The sequence below is a fragment of the Haliotis cracherodii genome, unplaced genomic scaffold (genome assembly GCF_022045235.1).
Source record: "Haliotis cracherodii isolate W230 unplaced genomic scaffold, xgHalCrac1.p SCAF_19, whole genome shotgun sequence".
Taxonomy (NCBI): Eukaryota; Metazoa; Mollusca; class Gastropoda; order Lepetellida; family Haliotidae; genus Haliotis; species Haliotis cracherodii.
This window is the reverse complement of record NW_027266274.1, coordinates 4,613,107-4,632,208: the sequence shown is the minus strand read 5'-3', so window position 1 is coordinate 4,632,208 and position 19,102 is coordinate 4,613,107.

The window sequence follows — 19,102 nt, the reverse complement described above, 5'->3', positions numbered from 1 at the left end:
TGTTCCACCACTATCAATACCTTGTTCCACCACTCTCTATACCTTGTTCCACCACTATCAATACAATATTCTACCACTATCAATACCTTGTTCCACCACTATCAATATCTTGTTCCAGCCCATCAATACCTTGTTCCATCACTATCTATACCTTGTTCCACCACTATCAATACAATATTCTACCACTATCAATACCTTGTTCCACCACTATCAATAACTTGTTCCACCACTATCAATACCTTGTTCCACCACTATCAATACCTTGTTCCACCACTATCAATATCTTGTTCCAGCCCATCAATACCTTGTTCCATCACTATCTATACCTTGTTCCACCACTATCAATACAATATTCTACCACTATCAATACCTTGTTCCACCACTATCAATATCTTGTTCCACCACCATGAATACCTTGTTCAAACACTATCAATACCTTGTTCCACCACTATCAATAACTTGTTCCACCACTATCAATACCTTGTTCCACCACTATCAATACCTTGTTCCACCACTATCAATATCTTGTTCCAGCCCATCAATACCTTGTTCCATCACTATCTATACCTTGTTCCACCACTATCAATACAATGTTCTACCACTATCAATACCTTGTTCCACCACTATCAATATCAATACCTTGTTCCACTACCATCAATTCCTTGTTCCATTATTATCAATACCTTGTTCGAGCACTATCAGCACCATTGTTCCACCATCAATACCTTATTCAACTACTATCAATTCCTTTTTCCAACACCTTATTCCACTAAAATCAACACCATTGTTCCACTATCAATACCTTGTTCCACTACTATCAATACCTTTTTCCAACACTACCAACAACTTGTTCCACTAATATCAACACCGTTGCCCCACCACTATCAGTACTCTTGTTCTACCACACCTTGTTCCTACTGCCCAAAGGGGACGCGGGTGGCCCAGTCGTCTAAGGCGCCGAGATTCGATGTGCAGTGCTGCGTCCCTTGGGAACGCCAGAAACCAATGATTGTGGGTTGGAATCCCGGTTCACCCCGATGATGTTTCTAGGTTTGTCAGCACCATGCCCGTGCTCGTGGGTTTCACCGAAGTGATAAACGTCTGAGACCTGCATCACTTCGGGATGTCCTCCCGCAATCACGCCGTGATATAACTGGAACAATGTTCAAAGCGGCGTTAAAAAACCCAACTCACTCACTCACTCCTAGTGCCCAAAGGACAATTAGCAGTTGGCCGGCACCCCGTTAGTGTTGCCAGCAGATTTGAGTTGTGAACGGTGTCGGAGACTGCTATACATGTAGTTGTGGTCACTCGTAGTGTCTTGCAACTTACCAACAATGAAGGGGTCTAACTTGAATACAGAAATGTAGACATTGTGACGTAAAAAGGGTTAACGTCGCGGTCAAGATTATTTATATATCGACGTGCATGCACCTGAGGATTTGCTGTATCAGGACTTGAAGGAACCTATGTAAATACTTCGAGTTATCCGAGATTCGACACAACCGAAAAGAAGGAATACGCAGGGAGCAAACTTATTCTTCGGGACAACCGCAAGTTCGACACTCTAAGGTTCGAAATAGCATACCGCAGTTTAACATGGATACCCGATTCACACACATTATACTGACTCCGAGCCAGCCAGTCCTTGTTTTAACCCTTTAACCAAGCGTCAGGCAGGGTAACAACAAATATCATCGTTTTGGTATTACGCGGCCAGGGGATCGAACTACGATCGTGTTTTATCGTACCCCGCCAGTGTGGTTCATGTTATCAACCACTGGTTTTCCCGTCTCAGACTCGATTAGTTACTTGCTACCGTGATGGATCTTGAACATAGCTCGTTGCTGGTTAACTCGCATTCAATCACACAAACACACACAAATATTTCAAGTGCAGATGGACTTGAAAAGTTGAAAATCCACAACTACCCATTACTTGCTGACCTATATTATCAAACAAAAGTAGATTGCGGCCCATGCTGACCTCAGTGGGTATGTTTGTTTTGCGAAGTTATATTTTTTCTGGGAGTGGCGTCCACATGAAACTGAAAACCTTATCGAACCGGATTTTCAAGTTCAGTACTCAATGAAGTAATTGAACAGACTCGGTCGGTGGGCAGAGGAAAGCGTCCTGTTTTTTCCATCTAATCCAACTTTCACGAAGTCAATCACGACTCGGACAAAACGGGTTTTGGAGACATTTTTCTCAATTATTTATTTATTGATAGAGTCGTCACTGAGCTGGACGCTAAAGTCCATTCTTTTGGGGTCAACCAGGAGCTAGGCAAGACTGCCATTATCACACTACGCCCACACATATACACACGTAGAGTCATTGAGTATATGGCTGTGACAATGCTGTTAACTTGACGACAGTGATAGGAAACACTCAGAAGGGTATATTTGAGTAGACTGACGCGCAAGGACACTTGTTTAAGGGTCTCTGATGTTCAATACCCGAGGTGGAATACTAGTATACGGCCATGGGATGTTTTACCAATGTTGTCTTCGTTGCGAGTATTGTCCTGCTTAGCACGTTACCCTCAAAACAACAAGGTAAGTCAATGTGGCGCAAGGTTCAGATCCGGTTTTCATGTGAAAATCCTGAAATTAGATCAACATTGAAGGTAATAATAGACATTGTAACCTTGTGAACCTAAAGTCCTTGAGACAATCGAATGTAAATACACAGACCATAACATATCTGTTGTCTCCAACCGTGATATGTCTGGAATATTGATAAAAGTGTTGTTAAGACATATCACCTCACTACCGCCATACCACTACTATTGTCTTAAGTGATTGGGTGGTTCAGTCGTCTTAGGCGCCGGAATTCGGTTCATCGGGCGTCTTTTGGGAGGGCCAGAACCTTGGATCGTAGGTTCGAATCCCGGATCGAGGTTTGTCCGCTCTGTACTCGTGCTCGTGGGATTCAGCAAAGCGATACACGTCTAAGATCTGAATCACTGCGGGATTTCCCCTACCATCAAGGTGACGCGACATGATAGAACTGAGACACTGTTGAAACTCACTCACTCACTGACTCGTAAGACCGATAACTTGGTTGATTGCATATCATCGTATCACAATTGCGTTGATTTATGCTCATAATGTCAAATACAGGATCTTCTGGTCCAGTGACGACTATTTGCAGACCGACGTCATATAGCTGTAGTGGAATATTGCTTGAGTGCGGCATTAAATACGAAACGAACAATTACTAAGTCTCGAAATGTAAATCACGAAAACACAAACATACTCACAATATTGAATGGACATGATTCAATCTAAACTGATGGCTTCATCTATGATCAAGTTTTTTTTATATTCGTTCTTTATTTAGGTAACGTTCGCAGCAGAAGAGCGACAGTGAGTACTTTACCCTACTTCCTGTGCACTTCCTCTCTACATAGACGTAAATCTGTAATTCCAGGTGAAGGAAAGGATACACCCATGTTTGCTGGTGGCTAAAATGAAACAAACAAGAAATGGTCCTTCGATGGTGATGTGTTAGATACGGGGATCATAGTTGTGTTTTGAGCTTAGGTCTGCAGTGTTTCGGCGACTGTAACAGCATGGTAACGTTGTAATGTTTTTGTCCAATCCAATTGCAGGACTCTTGCCTAGTGCGTCGTGAAACATTATTCGTTCGTGTCTAAAGCTAACTCACATAAAACGCCGATGCGGGTGTTATTGCCCTAAATGCTAATAATTATTTGTGGCACTTTGTGATGACTGTTAGGGTTAACATACGGAGGAACAAATATATACCCATGCGTGGGCCATCATTAAATATATCCCTGTACATGTATGGAACTGGAATTAGGGTATTTAACACGGTGAATCAAATTATAACATATGGACAGACGGTAATTTCGAAGTCTACTTGTAAAGTTTGAAAGAAGTAACTTAAAGCAATGCATTTGCACTGTTGAGGTTTACAACTGAACGAGATGTATTTCGGTCATATGCACATCATCGATGTTCATTCCCTGAGGTTAATACAATTACAGTTCGAACCATCGAGCCAAATATTACCAACAAAGGGCCGCAACCTTTGTGTCCAGAGGATTATATACGCAGCTAAATTATTGAAGGGTCACCTGTAAACTATCTGACAGAAAAACAATAAAAAGGCTTTGGCGCGATATTTTTGTCATCCATTGCCATCTGCTACCGAGACTTTTGTTGGAAACAACGTGTTCTTTGCATCAAGAGCAGATAATGTCTATTGGTTGTGTACGGTGTACGGCGTTGGTTAGGTTGAACGTAAGTGTTGCATCTGTGACATGATTGTCAATGTTTAACGGCTGCTCTATCAGATATATCCTTGTTTGCATATTGGTTCATTAATGCTGTCAAAAGCGTTCAGCATCATGTGGTCTTAAATGGGGATAGGTTTTGTATGGATAGCCAGGATGGCTCCAATTCTACCATAGATATCCATATGCTTGACCCTATAGGGATCGACCATTGGATATTCTGGGAGAAGTGTAGTGGGGTTATCGAAAGAATAAATTGTCCCCGAAATTTCTTGAAAATAATACTTAATTTTTGCTTGAGACTGTTGAAACATAAGAAAATGGTCCAGTTGTACGTTGCATTTGGCTTATTATACACAAAATATTTAGTCTCATAGGTCTAATTGTAAAAAAGAGGGCACGGGTGGCCCAGTCGTCTAAGGAAACGCGATTCGCTGTGCAGAACTGCGTTCCTTGGGCACGCCAGAAACCTATGATCGTGGGTTCGAATCCCAGTTCTCCCCGATTATGTTTCTAGGTTTGTCAGCACCATACCCGTGCTCGTGGGTTTCACCGAAGTGGTAAATGTCTGAGAACTGCATCACTTCGGGCTTTCCTCCCACATTAAGTTGACACGCCGCGATATAACTGGAATACAGTTAAAAGCGGCGTTAAACCAAACTCACTCACTCACTCACTGTAAAAAGAATTAAAATAAATGTCCCCGAATATATAGTTGCGTTGAGACTAGTTGCCTTCCCAGGCATGTGATGTCCGCTACTCCTCCCTACGGGCCGACCACACCATGTGTCTGACGGACAGTCCAGTCGCCACTCCAGTCACTCTCACCCCTCAGCAGCAGCAGGACATTGTGGACAGACATAACTACCATCGAGCCAACACGCCGGGAGCTTCCAGCATGCTCGCTGTTGTAAGTTGGGTGCAGTTTATAGGTAGATCTAGTTAAAGTGAGCAGGGGGCACAGTGGTCTACGGTGCCGCATTTCACTACATTTAAGTTCGTCCACTAGCCCTGCCAGGTTCCGGTGGTCCCGGAGCCGACCCGATTATGATTTGTGGTCTACGCCATATTCGTACGCGTTAGCTCTGTCTACCACGGCGAACAGTGAAAAGCTGCAATAGCTGCAAGATTGCTGGAGCGGTGTAAAGCAGTATTCACTTACTCGTCCACGACATGCGAATAGTTTACATGGATTTATAGAACTGAAACGCTGTTCAAATCACCATCAAACCCACTCACTCACTTTCGTTTAAAAGGCCTGATGTTCCCAATCACAATGTCCAAGGACGTGTGTTGACCCATGTAGCAGACATAAACCTTGGTAAGATTTCTAGGCATAACTAAAGGGTTTGATCACTTGATTTTATTTATGTTCATCGTGATGGGGATGACGACCCTTTATTTTCAAATCCGAATAATTCCAGACGAGAAGAGATTACAATCCTGACGGAGTCGATATACGTACATCTTTTCACTTTTTTCTGATGTTTTAGAATTCCCTTATTGGATAAAAAATAATTTGGGTGCATACTTTGTACGTCTTCCTGTGTAACTGTTCTCTGATCTCTTACTTCTCAATGAAGGGGCGGTGGGGTAGCCCAGTGGTTAAAGCGTTCGCTCGTCACGCCGAAGACCCGGGTTCCATTCCTGACATGGGTACATTGTGTGAAGCCCCTTTCTGGTATCGCCGCCGTGATATCAGCCATTTTGTTTTATATATATGTTTTTATTCTTTGCATAATCTGTGTGCATTTACCGCCATTGTAAACTCCTTCAGTTATCTGATCGTAAAGACATTTCTTGTTGTAATTTCACTGTCAATTTTAATCCTTTCGGCGATGAATGCTGCGCCGACTCAAGTGATGTCACCGATGTCGTCACTTGTATTTTGAGAGTCAGTTTAAAACATGTAAGGTTGTTCCATTTTCTCTGATTGTCTTCAAACCCGACTGTAACCCCTCATGTGAAAGGTATGGGATCACGTATGGCTTTATATCAACATGACACCAGTTAATGACAAATGTCATGTTATTGTAGGTTTGGGATGAGGAGATTGCTGTTGTAGCCGCCAAGTGGGCCAGGCAGTGCACAAATGGGCATGAAAGCACGCCTTTAAAACGAAGTATACCAAGTAAGTCTACAAGGAAGATACCGTTGAGAACGATCTTCACAAACAGTTTTTGCACTCCATACAAACAATGTTCCGACAATTCGTGAACAAATATTTACCATCTGCCTACACTAGTGATTACCGCTTTATAATGTATACATATTACAGGTATAAGACTGTACAATGCAATACTTAAATATTGTTATCGGCTCCAATCTTATACAATCAGATCTCTCGCTCTGATTCATTGTCCCCTCATCTGTCCATCCCTTTACCATTGGCCCCTTCTCAACAGCAAAACACAGCTCGCACAGTGCCGCCCCAGGCTGGCAGTGTTAAAATGAAGCCGACTCGTTTTACAAGCCTTATATCTTAAAGGTTCGAACCACTTGTATACCTAATATTGAACCACAGATCGCCCACACGACCCAACGTTATCTTCATTGGACAGTGTGTCAGACCTTAACAGAGGGAGGTATCGAATCGTTAAATATCCGATCGTTATCGGTTATCGGGCAACGTGTTACCACCTAACAACTGCGTCATCTTGAGTTTTCAACCAACATTAAAGGGCCAAGCCATGATGTGACGAAGCGACACATAATATAAAGACTGCTTTAAACCTCACTTCTGACGATGTGTTTGCGTAAAAATAATGAATACAATTCTTTCTTCTTGTTTTTTTCGTTTAACGCCACACTCACTAATATTCCAGGTATACGACGGCGGTCTGTAAATAATCAACTCTGGACCAGACAATCCAGTCATTGACATCACGAGCATCGATCCACGCAACTGGGATACGATGACATGCATCAACCAAGTTAGCAAGCCTGTGACCACCCGATCCCGTTAGTCGCCTGTAACATTTCTCAGTAGTGCATGCTCCTCTTTGACAACCCCCATGGGGACACTGGTTATACAAGGTCCCTAGAAACCTATACTGGCTGTAAGAGGCGACCAAACTGATCGGGTGGTCAGGCTCGGTGTATCGATTGATCGTGTGTCATCGTACCCCGTGGAACGTAGCTCACAATATCGACCACTGGGTTGCCTGGTCCAGACTGGATTATCTTCAGACCGCCGTCATGTAGCTGGAATATTGGTGAGTGCGGAGTTAAACAATAAACAAACAAACAAACAACCTACAACGGATTCGGCAAGGTACAACGAGTATTAGCTGGTTGGGAAAGACCAACCATTGTCTTATTCATCCGATATCACTGTTTCAACACAGATTATTACCGTTATAACATCACTTTCCCCCTCCAGACCTGCCGGGGATATCTCTGGGTCAGAACGTGGGGTCGGGCTGGCCATCCTTTTTGTCCCTCATCACAGATGGCTGGTACGCCGAGGTCGCCTGGTTCCGATATGGCGTCGGTTCCGTCAACGGCTCTGACGTCAGACATTACACCCAGGTACTCAGAGACGTTAGAACTTACCAGTACACACAAAATATCAATGTGTCCACTTTCCCTCTTTCCAATAGATGACCTTTTTACGTCGATAATACCCCTTGATTTTATTAAAAGGTGTTTAAAACCGGCGTTAAACCTAACGTCACAAAAAGGCCACTTTGGCCATACTGCCACAGGCTTCTACTGCCTCGTGGGTGAACCTACTGCATACCTCTGTTGAATGATAAACAATTCCAAAACCAGTGCTGATATGATACATTGTTTTCATATAATCGTGATGGCAGATTTACAACATTTCACAGATAACCAACGACTTCGTGTCAAGAATAGGGTGTGGGCAAGCTATGTGTAGCTTCCAAGGCTTCCAGACACCCTTCTATGTGTGTAACTACGCCAGAGGGTAAGTACGTTGTATCACCGAGCACAGGTATGCCCTGCGCGTTTCAAATTTATCCCCAATGCAAAGCCTTTTTGCTTATAAGTGGCGTCTTTATTTGGATAAGATGTGCTCGGTGATTGTGCTGAGTGCGTGTCATCGCACTCTGACGCCTGCCTTCCCTGACTTTCAGTGATCAATTCATACAAATGTAACGCCCAATAAAATCTGTTGCGGAAGATAATTAATACTCATCATTTTCTAGCGTTGACGTTTGATAATTACACTGTTTATTTCAATGACTGATTTGTTTCGCTGCAACTCAATTATTTAAGGACCGATATAAGTGGAATAATATTTATTTCGACAAACAAAACCTAGTATATAATAGTATACAAGTTGTTAGATATTACCTAGTTAACTATCTCGACAAGCATTTATTATTGAATTCAATCACAGTAAAGGTGTCGAATACCAAAAGAAGTGACAGTTTCAATGGAATGCTGGCGTTGTTGTCGTTGCAGACAAGGTTACAACGAGCTTTCCAAGCCGTACTGTTCTAGCAGTGACCCCACCGCTACCTGCCCCGTCTGTTTGTCTAGAACATCCCAAGGCCTTTGCGGTTAGTATTACGTCCTGTTAATTTTTGTTGACGTTGCTGATTTTATTCATTGTGCACTCTTAAAAAAGAAACACTTTGGCTAACTTTGAATATTTTTACTGTGTTCAATAAGATATGCATATTTCAGTTAAGTTGATTGACACAAGGTTGAAACTTAGCATGGTGAGAGTCACATGTTCTGTAGACAAAGTTGAAATACTGTCCTAGTCACAAGACACGTTCGTCCACGAGGAGGGCGTTCCGATCAGTAGTATTCAGTACCTGGTGTGACCACCCGGTGTGTCACTGCTCTCCACCTCTTTGGCACAGACTGAATAAGTCTACGCTTTCTGTCCTGTGAAACTCTCCATTCTTCAGGCAACCCGTTGGCCAATTGTGCAGATATCTGTGACGTAAGTTGACGTTGACGTCTATCAAGTTCACCCCACAGTTCATCTATCGCGTTCATATCCTGAAATCTGGAAGGCCATGGCAAGACATTGACGTTTGAATGATAAAGGAAGTCCAAAGCGACACGAGCTGTGTCTGGTGTAGCGTTGTCATGTTGAAACAACTCCTGTCGGTAGATAATCGGAAGACGGTGACGTTGAAGAATTTGGTCGATGTACCGATTTGCTGTCAGATTCCCCTGAACCACCACCAAGTCAGATCTCCGTGTGCAGAATATGGCTCCTCGCACCATCACACTTCCGACCTATTCTGCCGACCTGTCGAACGCAGTTCGGTGCATAACGTTCATTTCGACGTCGGTAGACAGATAGTCATGTAGGCGTTGGAGGGGAAATCATTATTTATCACTGAACCAGACTCGCCGCCAGTTTCTAAGAGTCTATGCCTGTACGGTGTTGCTCCATCGCATACGTTGTCATCGCATACCGGTCCGCTGGGTCTCATTCCCACCTCTCGCAGACGATTCCTGATTGTTTGGTCCGATACGCTCCTCTAACCAGGCACATGTCATGCAGTCTCGGTGACAGTAGCATGTCGATGACGTAGGTGAAAGACCCGGATGCAGTAATCTTGTTGAAGATGATGACTCTTGATCTACCACTTCTTGGATGATCTAGGGTTGAATTGAGGCGGGTATACCGATCCCAGAAACGAGATATGGTGGTCTGGTGTACATTGAATTGACGTGTAACTGCAGACTGGGACTCTCCAGCTTCAAGACGTCCCATGACGATGTTGCGATTGGAGGCATTCACTCTTGGCACGAAGCCAACAAACGTATGACAAAATGTCGTTTTGACAAACAAACATTTGAAAAATGACCTTTTATAGTCATTATCATATCATATCATAACAAATATTGCATTTGTATTGAATGTTTCATGAATAAACAAAATCAACGTTATCAGTATCTCCTTAGCATTTCTTTTATTGAAGAGTGTATATTCGTTGTAGTTCATGTTTTCTTTAATATATTTGGAGTTTGACCGTTGCTGACACAGCTAATCACAATTATTTCTATTTTAAGATTGTTCCGGGAAAGTGTGTATGAACTCTGGGAATCTAGACCAGTCGCGATGTCAGTGCCAGTGTCCAGCTAGCGGCTACTTTACAGGGGCTTCTTGTGAAACATGTGAGTGTAGGCAGTGTGCTGGTACTGTGGTAGAGAAGGGGCGTTGTTTGGCGGATTTGCACTGTGACAAAGACAGTATATGCCAAAAAGGGGCAATGCTTGACGGGTTTGTACGGCGATAAAGACAGTATATGCCAAAAAAGGGGAGTGCTTGACGGGTTGGTACTGTGATAAAGACAGTATATGCTTGGCGGGTTTGCACTGTTATAAAGATGGTATGTGTCAAGAATGGACAATGCTTGACAGGTGATACTTTAGTAAGGAAGGTATATGTCAAGAAGGGGCAATGCTTGAGAAGCGGTTCTTTAGTAAGGAGGGTATATGTCAAGAAGGGGCAATGCTTCACAAGTGATACTTTAGTAAGGAGCGTATATGTCAAGAAGGGGCAATGCTTGACAGGTGATACTTTAGTAAGGAGGGTATATGTCAAGAAGGGGCAATGCTTGACAAGCGATACTTTAGTGAGGAGGGTATATGTCAAGAAGGGGCAATGCTTGACAGGTGATACTTTAGTAAGGAAGGTATATGTCAAGAAGGGGCAATGCTTGACAAGTGATACTTTAGTAAGGAGGTTATATGTCAAGAGGGGGCAATGCTTGACAGGTGATACTTTAGTAAGGAGGGTATATGTCAAGAAGGGGCAATGCTTGACAGGTGATACTTTAGTAAGGAGGGCATCTGTCAATAAGGTGCAATGCTTGACAGGTGATACTTTAGTAAGGAGGGTATATGTCAAGAGGGGGCAATGCTTGACAAGTGATACTTTAGTAAGGAGCGTATATGTCAAGAAGGGGCAATGCTTGACAGGTGATACTTTAGTAAGGAGGGTATATGTCAAGAAGGGGCAATGCTTGACAAGCGATACTTTAGTGAGGAGGGTATATGTCAAGAAGGGGCAATGCTTGACAGGTGATACTTTAGTAAGGAAGGTATATGTCAAGAAGGGGCAATGCTTGACAAGTGATACTTTAGTAAGGAGGTTATATGTCAAGAGGGGGCAATGCTTGACAGGTGATACTTTAGTAAGGAGGGTATATTTCAAGAGAGGCAATGCTTGACAGGTGATACTTTAGTAAGGAGGGCATCTGTCAATAAGGTGCAATGCTTGACAGGTGATACTTTAGTAAGGAGGGTATATGTCAAGAAGGGGCAATGCTTGACAGGTGATACTTTCGTAAGGAGGGTATATGTCAAAAAGGGGCAATGCTTGACAGGTGATACTTTAGTAAGGAGGGTATATGTCAAGAAGGGGCAATGCTTGACAGGTGATACTTTAGTAAGGAGGGTGTATGTCAAGAAGGGGCAATGCTTGACAAGCGATACTTTAGTAAGGAGGGTATATGTCAAGAAGGGGCAATGCTTGACAGGTGATACTTTAGTAAGGAGGGTATATGTCAAGAAGGGGCAATGCTTGACAAGTGATACTTTAGTAAGGAGGTTATATGTCAAGAGGGGGCAATGCTTGACAGGTGATACTTTAGTAAGGAGGGCATCTGTCAATAAGGTGCAATGCTTGACAGGTGATACTTTAGTAAGGAGGTTATATGTCAAGAAGGGGCAATGCTTGACAAGCGATACTTTAGTAAGGAGGGTATATGTCAAGAAGGGGCAATGCTTGACGCATTGATGCAATGTCAAGGTGAAGACGTGATTGGTCCAGTGGGTGAAACTGAGACATTGTATGTGTGATTAGGGCAACCGGAAACTTCTTTAGACTCAAGAAACAAACAAACCCATGTTTAAAAGACTTGAACCAAACATACTGGAACTGCCATTAGCCTGAGGCCAGTCCCAGTTTAATGCTAATAAATATTACTCGAACTCGTGTATCATGTCTCTTTAAATACATCACATATAATAACATAATTATTTATCTCTAAAAATACAATTTTCACTTCACGGAAAAGTTAGACAGTGATGACCCTGTCCTATAATGGAAGTAATTAAATTTAATTGATTAACAAATCAAAACAAGAAACGCCAGGGATGAGATAATCGTTCCCGGACATGACATTCTCATGGTGTATTGTAATGCGTGTTCCATGTGTGTTCCAACCCAAGTGGCGTGTCCTTCTGTTGACCGGTCCTTCTGTAGCGACCCACGCCTGTGCGAGGTGTACACCAACTTCCCCTACGACTGCCCTAACCTGTGTGGGACGTGCCCGAGAAGTGAGTCCAAGTTTACATCGTCTGAAACTGTTTATGTATTGACTTTCAATTGAACTCAAGTGCAATCTCATTTCTATGAACACTAGTGCAACTTCGTTCTGTGTCATCTAAATTTGTATGTATTGGATGTATTTCAGCTTGTAATAAGGTATGTGAGAACGGAGGGACCCAGAACACCATGCCCTGCTTGTGTCACTGTCCACCTGGCTACACCGGGGATCTCTGTCAGACACCCGGTACGTATCTCTGTGTCCCTGTCAATCTGGCTACACCGGGGATCTCTGTCAGACGCCCGGTACGTATCTCTGTGTCACTGTCCATCTGGCTGCACCGGGGATCTCTGTCAGACACCTGGTATGTATGTCTGTGTCACTATCAATCTGGCTACACCGGGGATCTCTGCCAGACATCCGGTACGTATCTCTGTGTCACTGTCCACCTGGCTACACCGGGGATCGCTGTCGGACACCCAGTACGTATGTCTGTGTCACTGTCCACTCGGGATCTCCGTCAGACACCCATAACGTATGTCTGTGTCTCTGTCCACCTGGCTACATCGGGGATCCCTTTCAGACACCCAGGACGTATGCCTGTGTCACTGTCCACTCGGGATCTCCGTCAGACACCCATAACGTATGTCTGTGTCTCTGTCCTCCTGGCTACACCGGTGATCTCTGTCAGACACCCTGTACGTATGTCTGAGTCACTGTCCTGGCTACATCGGGGATCTCTGTCAGACACCCTGTGCGTATGTCTGTGTCATTGTCCTCCTGACTACACCGGAGATCTCTGTCAGACATCCATAACGTATGTCTGTGTCACTGTCCACTCGCGATCTCTGTCAGACACTCAGTATGGTGTCTGAGTCACTGTCCACCTGGCTACACCAGTGATCTCTGTCAGACACCAGGTACGTATGTCTGTGCCACTGTCCACTCGGGATCTCTGTCAGACACCCAGTATGTATGTCTGAGTCACTGTCAACCCGGGATCTCTGTCAGACATCCATAACGTATGTCTGTGTCACTGTCCACTCGGGATCTCTGTCAGACACCCAGTACGTATGTCTGTGTCTCTGTCCACCTGGCTACACCGGTGATCTCTGTCAGACACCCTGTACGTATGTCTGAGTCACTGTCAACCCGGGATCTCTGTCAGACACCCAGTATGTATGTCTGTGTCACTGTCCACTCGGGATCTCTGTCAGACACCCAGTACGTATGTCTGAGTCACTGTCAACCCGGGATCTCTGTCAGACACCCAGTATGTATGTCTGTGTCACTGTCCACCAGTGATCTCTGTCAGACACCCAGTATGTATGTCTGTGTCACTGTGAACCCGGGATCTCTGTCAGACACCCAGTACGTATGTCTGTGTCTCTGTCCACCTGGCTACACCGGTGATCTCTGTCAGACACCCTGTACGTATGTCTGAGTCACTGTCCTGGCTACATCGGGGATCTCTGTCAGACACCCTGTGCGTATGTCTGTGTCATTGTCCTCCTGACTACACCGGAGATCTCTGTCAGACATCCATAACGTATGTCTGTGTCACTGTCCACCCGGGATCTCTGTCAGACACCCAGTACGTATGTCTGTGTCACTGTCCACTCGTGATCTCTGTCAGACACCCAGTGTATCCACGGGGATCTCTGCCAATGTACTGTCCATATGTAAAAGAGTTTGAAATGTAGCATATTGAGGTTTCTTGTAATAATATGCAACAACGAGACAAACGTTCATGTTGTTGTTTAAGACGTCGCAATTCGCTTTTCAGAGCAACCATGGGCAACCAGAAACCTTAGATTGTGGGTTCGAATCCTTTCTAGGTTTGTCAGCATCGTACCCGTGCTTGTGTGTTTCACCAAAGTGGTAAACGTCTGAGACCTGCATCACTTCGGGCCGTGATCCCAACTCATTCACTCACTCTCTAACACTGTTTTGACTAGCTGATGAGAACTCATTTTAAAGCAACATACGGGCAATTCGGTAAACTACGAGATCAATAAATCTAATTACTTTTTCAACGTTCCGTGATGTATTGCTGTGATATATCTATTCAGGCATATATCAATATTCTGTTTATAGTATGTTCATTTAAGGTTTTTCTTTAAGTGAGTGTTGTTCCGATATATCACTAACTTTTCCCTGGATTGAAAAACAAAGATTCAGATGACTCTGACCTCATCTTCAGCATCTGCCGTGAACGGCGGATGGGGGGAGTGGGGGGCGTGGAACACGGCCTCTGTCCCCTGCCCTGTTACCTGCGGCAACTTGGCCTACATGACCACCTCGAGAACCAGGGTGTGTGACAGCCCCGCACCTTCTGACGGGGGTCGTGACTGTGTGGGCGAGGCGAGACAGGCGCGACAGGAGAGCTGTAGACTGACTACACCATGTCCTGGTAAGTCTTCCCTAGGTACGGTCAATAATCCAGTCAAATTCTAATCCGGTCTTGTATGGGAACTAGATATATTTTCAGGTAGAGCTGCAAAACGTGATTAAAAAAAGATAAAACTGTGGTCCTATTAAATGTTTTTTTGTTAGAAAACACCTTGCAGCATTCTATTTTTGGTGGCAGACAATTTTGTTTTGTTTTTTGACAGCCTGAAGCATAAATATTTTTTTCAAGCATTTTCTTGGACAATATATTTTTTTCTGATATTGTCCACAAATCAAGTTAAGAATAGCATGTATTGTGAATGCATTTACCAAGTAGAGTAAAATGTGTTATGTAAACCGTGGCCTATTTTTCTGCGCCGTTGCTGAAAAACCTGTTTCTCATGTAGTGTGATAAAGACACTAGTAGCCTCAATGTGGACAGGTCAAATGTTTGACTGCTGCAAATATTTCTATATAAAGACAACGCCTACATCTTTAGTGGGTTCATATTTAAGTTAAGAGATCGCTTAATGCCTGTCTGTCACGAAGAGAGACACAGACATTATGAAGTACTGTCGACAGAGACGCTACTGAAGGACTGCCAAAACAGACAGTAATGAAGGACTGTTGACACAGACGGTAAAGAATGTCGCAATTCAAAAACTTTCCACACAGACAAGTTAAAATACCAACGATGTACAAACGTACACCATGCGCCTCGTATAAAAGGAAAAAAATATATGAGTGCCTGCCATCACGAGATTGTATGCCCTACAACTACATACCTTCATCACCCGTGTGTACATCCTGTCCTTCATCACCCGTGTGTACATCCTGTCCTTCATCACCCGTGTGTACATCCTGTCCTTCATCACCCGTGTGTACATCCTGTCCTTCATCACCCGTGTGTACATCCTGTCCTTCACCACCCGTGTGTACATACTATCCTTCATCACCCGTGTGTACATCCTGTCCTTCATCACCCGTGTGTACATACTGGCCTTACCACCCGTGTGTATATACTGGCCTTCATCACCCGTGTGAAACATCCTGTCCTTACCACCCGTGTGTACATACTGTCTTTCACCACCCGTGTGTACATACTGTCCTTCATCATCCGTGTGTACATCCTGGCCTTCATCACCCGTGTGTACATGTTGTCTTTCATCACCCGTGTGTACATCCTGGCCTTCATCACCCGTCTGTACATGCTGTCCTTCATCACCCGTGGGTACATACTGGCCTTACCACCCGTGTGTACATGCTGGCCTTCATCGCCCGTGTGTACATACTGTCCTTCATCACCCGTGTGTACATCCTGTCCTTCATCACCCGTGTGTACATGCTGTCCTTCATCACCCGTGTGTACATCCTGGCCTTACCACCCGTGTGTACATCCTGTCCTTCATCACCCGTGTGTACATACATACCTTCATCACCCGTGTGTACATGCCGGCCTTACCACCCGTGTGTACATCCTGTCCTTCATCGCCCGTGTGTACATACATACCTTCATCACCCGTGTGTACATACATTCCTTCATCACCCGTGTGTACATCCTGACTTTCATCACCCGTTTGTACATACTGTCCTTACAACCCGTGTGTACATCCTGGCCTTCATCACCCGTGTGTACATCCTGTCCTTCATCACCCGTGTGTACATGCTGTCCTTACAACACGTGTGTACATCCTGGCCTTCATCACCCGTGTGTACATCCTGGCCTTCATCACCCGTGTGTACATCCTGTCCTTCATCACCCGTGTGTACATGCTGTCCTTACTACCCGTGTGTACATGCTGGCCTTACCACCCGTGTGTACATCCTGGCCTTACCACCCGTGTGTACATCCTGTCCTTCATCTCCCGTGTGTACATGCTGTCCTTACTACCCGTGTGTACATCCTGTCCTTCATCACCCGTGTGTACATGCTGTCCTTACTACCCGTGTGTACATGCTGGCCTTACCACCCGTGTGTACATCCTGGCCTTACCACCCGTGTGTACATCCTGTCCTTCATCTCCCGTGTGTACATGCTGTCCTTACTACCCGTGTGTACATGCTGGCCTTACCACCCGTGTGTACATCCTGGCCTTACCACCCGTGTGTACATCCTGTCCTTCATCATCCGTGTGTACATCCTGGCCTTCATCACCCGTGTGTACATCCTGGCCTTCATCACCCGTGTGTACATGCTGGCCTTACCACCCGTGTGTACATGCTGGCCTTCATCACCCGTGTGTACATCCTGTCCTTCATCACCCGTGTGTACATGCTGGCCTTCATCACCCGTGTGTACATGCTGTCCTTCATCACCCGTGTGTAAATACTACCCTACACCACCCGTGTGTACATCCTGTCCTTCATCAACCGTGTGTACATACTGTCCTTCTTTACCAGTGAATACATACTGTCCTTCATCACCCGTGAATACATACTGTCCTTCATCACCCGCGAATACATACTGTCCTTCATCAACCGTGTGTACATACTGTCCTTCATCAACCGTGTGTACATACTGTCCTTCATCAACCGTATGTACATACTGTCCTTCATCACCAGTGAATACATACTGTCCTTCATCACCCGTGAATACATACTGTCCTTCATCACCCGTGAATACATACTGTCCTTCACCACCCGTGAATACATACTGTCCTTCATCACCCGTGAATACATACGGTCCTTCAACACCCGTGAATACATACTGTCCTTCAACACCCGTGAATACATACTGTCCTTCATCACCCGTGAATACATACTGTCCTTCATCATCCGTGAATACATACTGTCCTTCATCACCCGTGAATACATACTGGCCTTCACCACCCGTGAATACATACGGTCCTTCATCACCCGTGTATACATACTGTCCTTCATCACCCGTGAACACATACTGTCCTTCATCACCCGTGAACACATACTGTCCTTCACCACCCGTGAATACATACTGTCCTTCATCACCCGTGAAAACATGCTGTCCTTCATCACGCGTGAAAACATACTGTCCTTCACCACCCGTGAATACATACTGCCCTTCATCACCCGTGAATACATACTGTCCTTCATCAACCGTGTGTACATACTGTCCTTCATCAACCGTGTGTACATACTGTCCTTCATCAACCGTGTGTACATACTGTCCTTCATCACCAGTGAATACATACTGTCCTTCATCACCCGTGAATACATACTGTCCTTCATCACCCGTGAATACATACTGTCCTTCACCACCCGTGAATACATACTGTCCTTCATCACCCGTGAATACATACTGTCCTTCATCATCTTTGAATACATACTGTCCTTCAACACCCGTGAATACATACTGTCCTTCATCACCCGTGAATACATACTGTCCTTCATCATCCGTGAATACATACTGTCCTTCATCACCCGTGAATACATACTGGCCTTCACCACCCGTGAATACATACGGTCCTTCATCACCCGTGTATACATACTGTCCTTCATCACCCGTGAACACATACTGTCCTTCATCACCCGTGAACACATACTGTCCTTCACCACCCGTGAATACATACTGTCCTTCATCACCCGTGAATACATACTGTCCTTCATCACCCGTGAATACATACTGGCCTTCACCACCCGTGAATACATACGGTCCTTCATCACCCGTGTATACATACTGTCCTTCATCACCCGTGAACACATACTGTCCTTCATCACCCGTGAACACATACTGTCCTTCACCACCCGTGAATACATACTGTCCCTCATCACCCGTGAATACATACTGTCCTTCATCACCCGTGTATACATACTGTCCATCATCACCCGTGAATACATACTGTCCTTCATCATCCGTGAAAACATACTGTCCTTCACCTGCCGTGAATACATATTGTCCTACATCACGCCTTCATTGGACAGAGCACGTTTTGTTGCCTGAACCATGCTATAATCGCAAATAGTCAATGTGTATCATGGGCTGAAACACGTTGTATCCACAGTGAAGATGTCCACTGACAAATGTCTGTCAAGGGATTACACTGACAAATGGCTCTCCCGGGATTACACTGACAAATTGCTGTCTCAGGATTACACTGACAAATGTCTATCACAGGATTACACTGACAAATGTCTGTCACAGGATTACGCTGACAAATGTCTGTCACAGGATTACACTGACAAATGGCTGTCAAGGGATTAC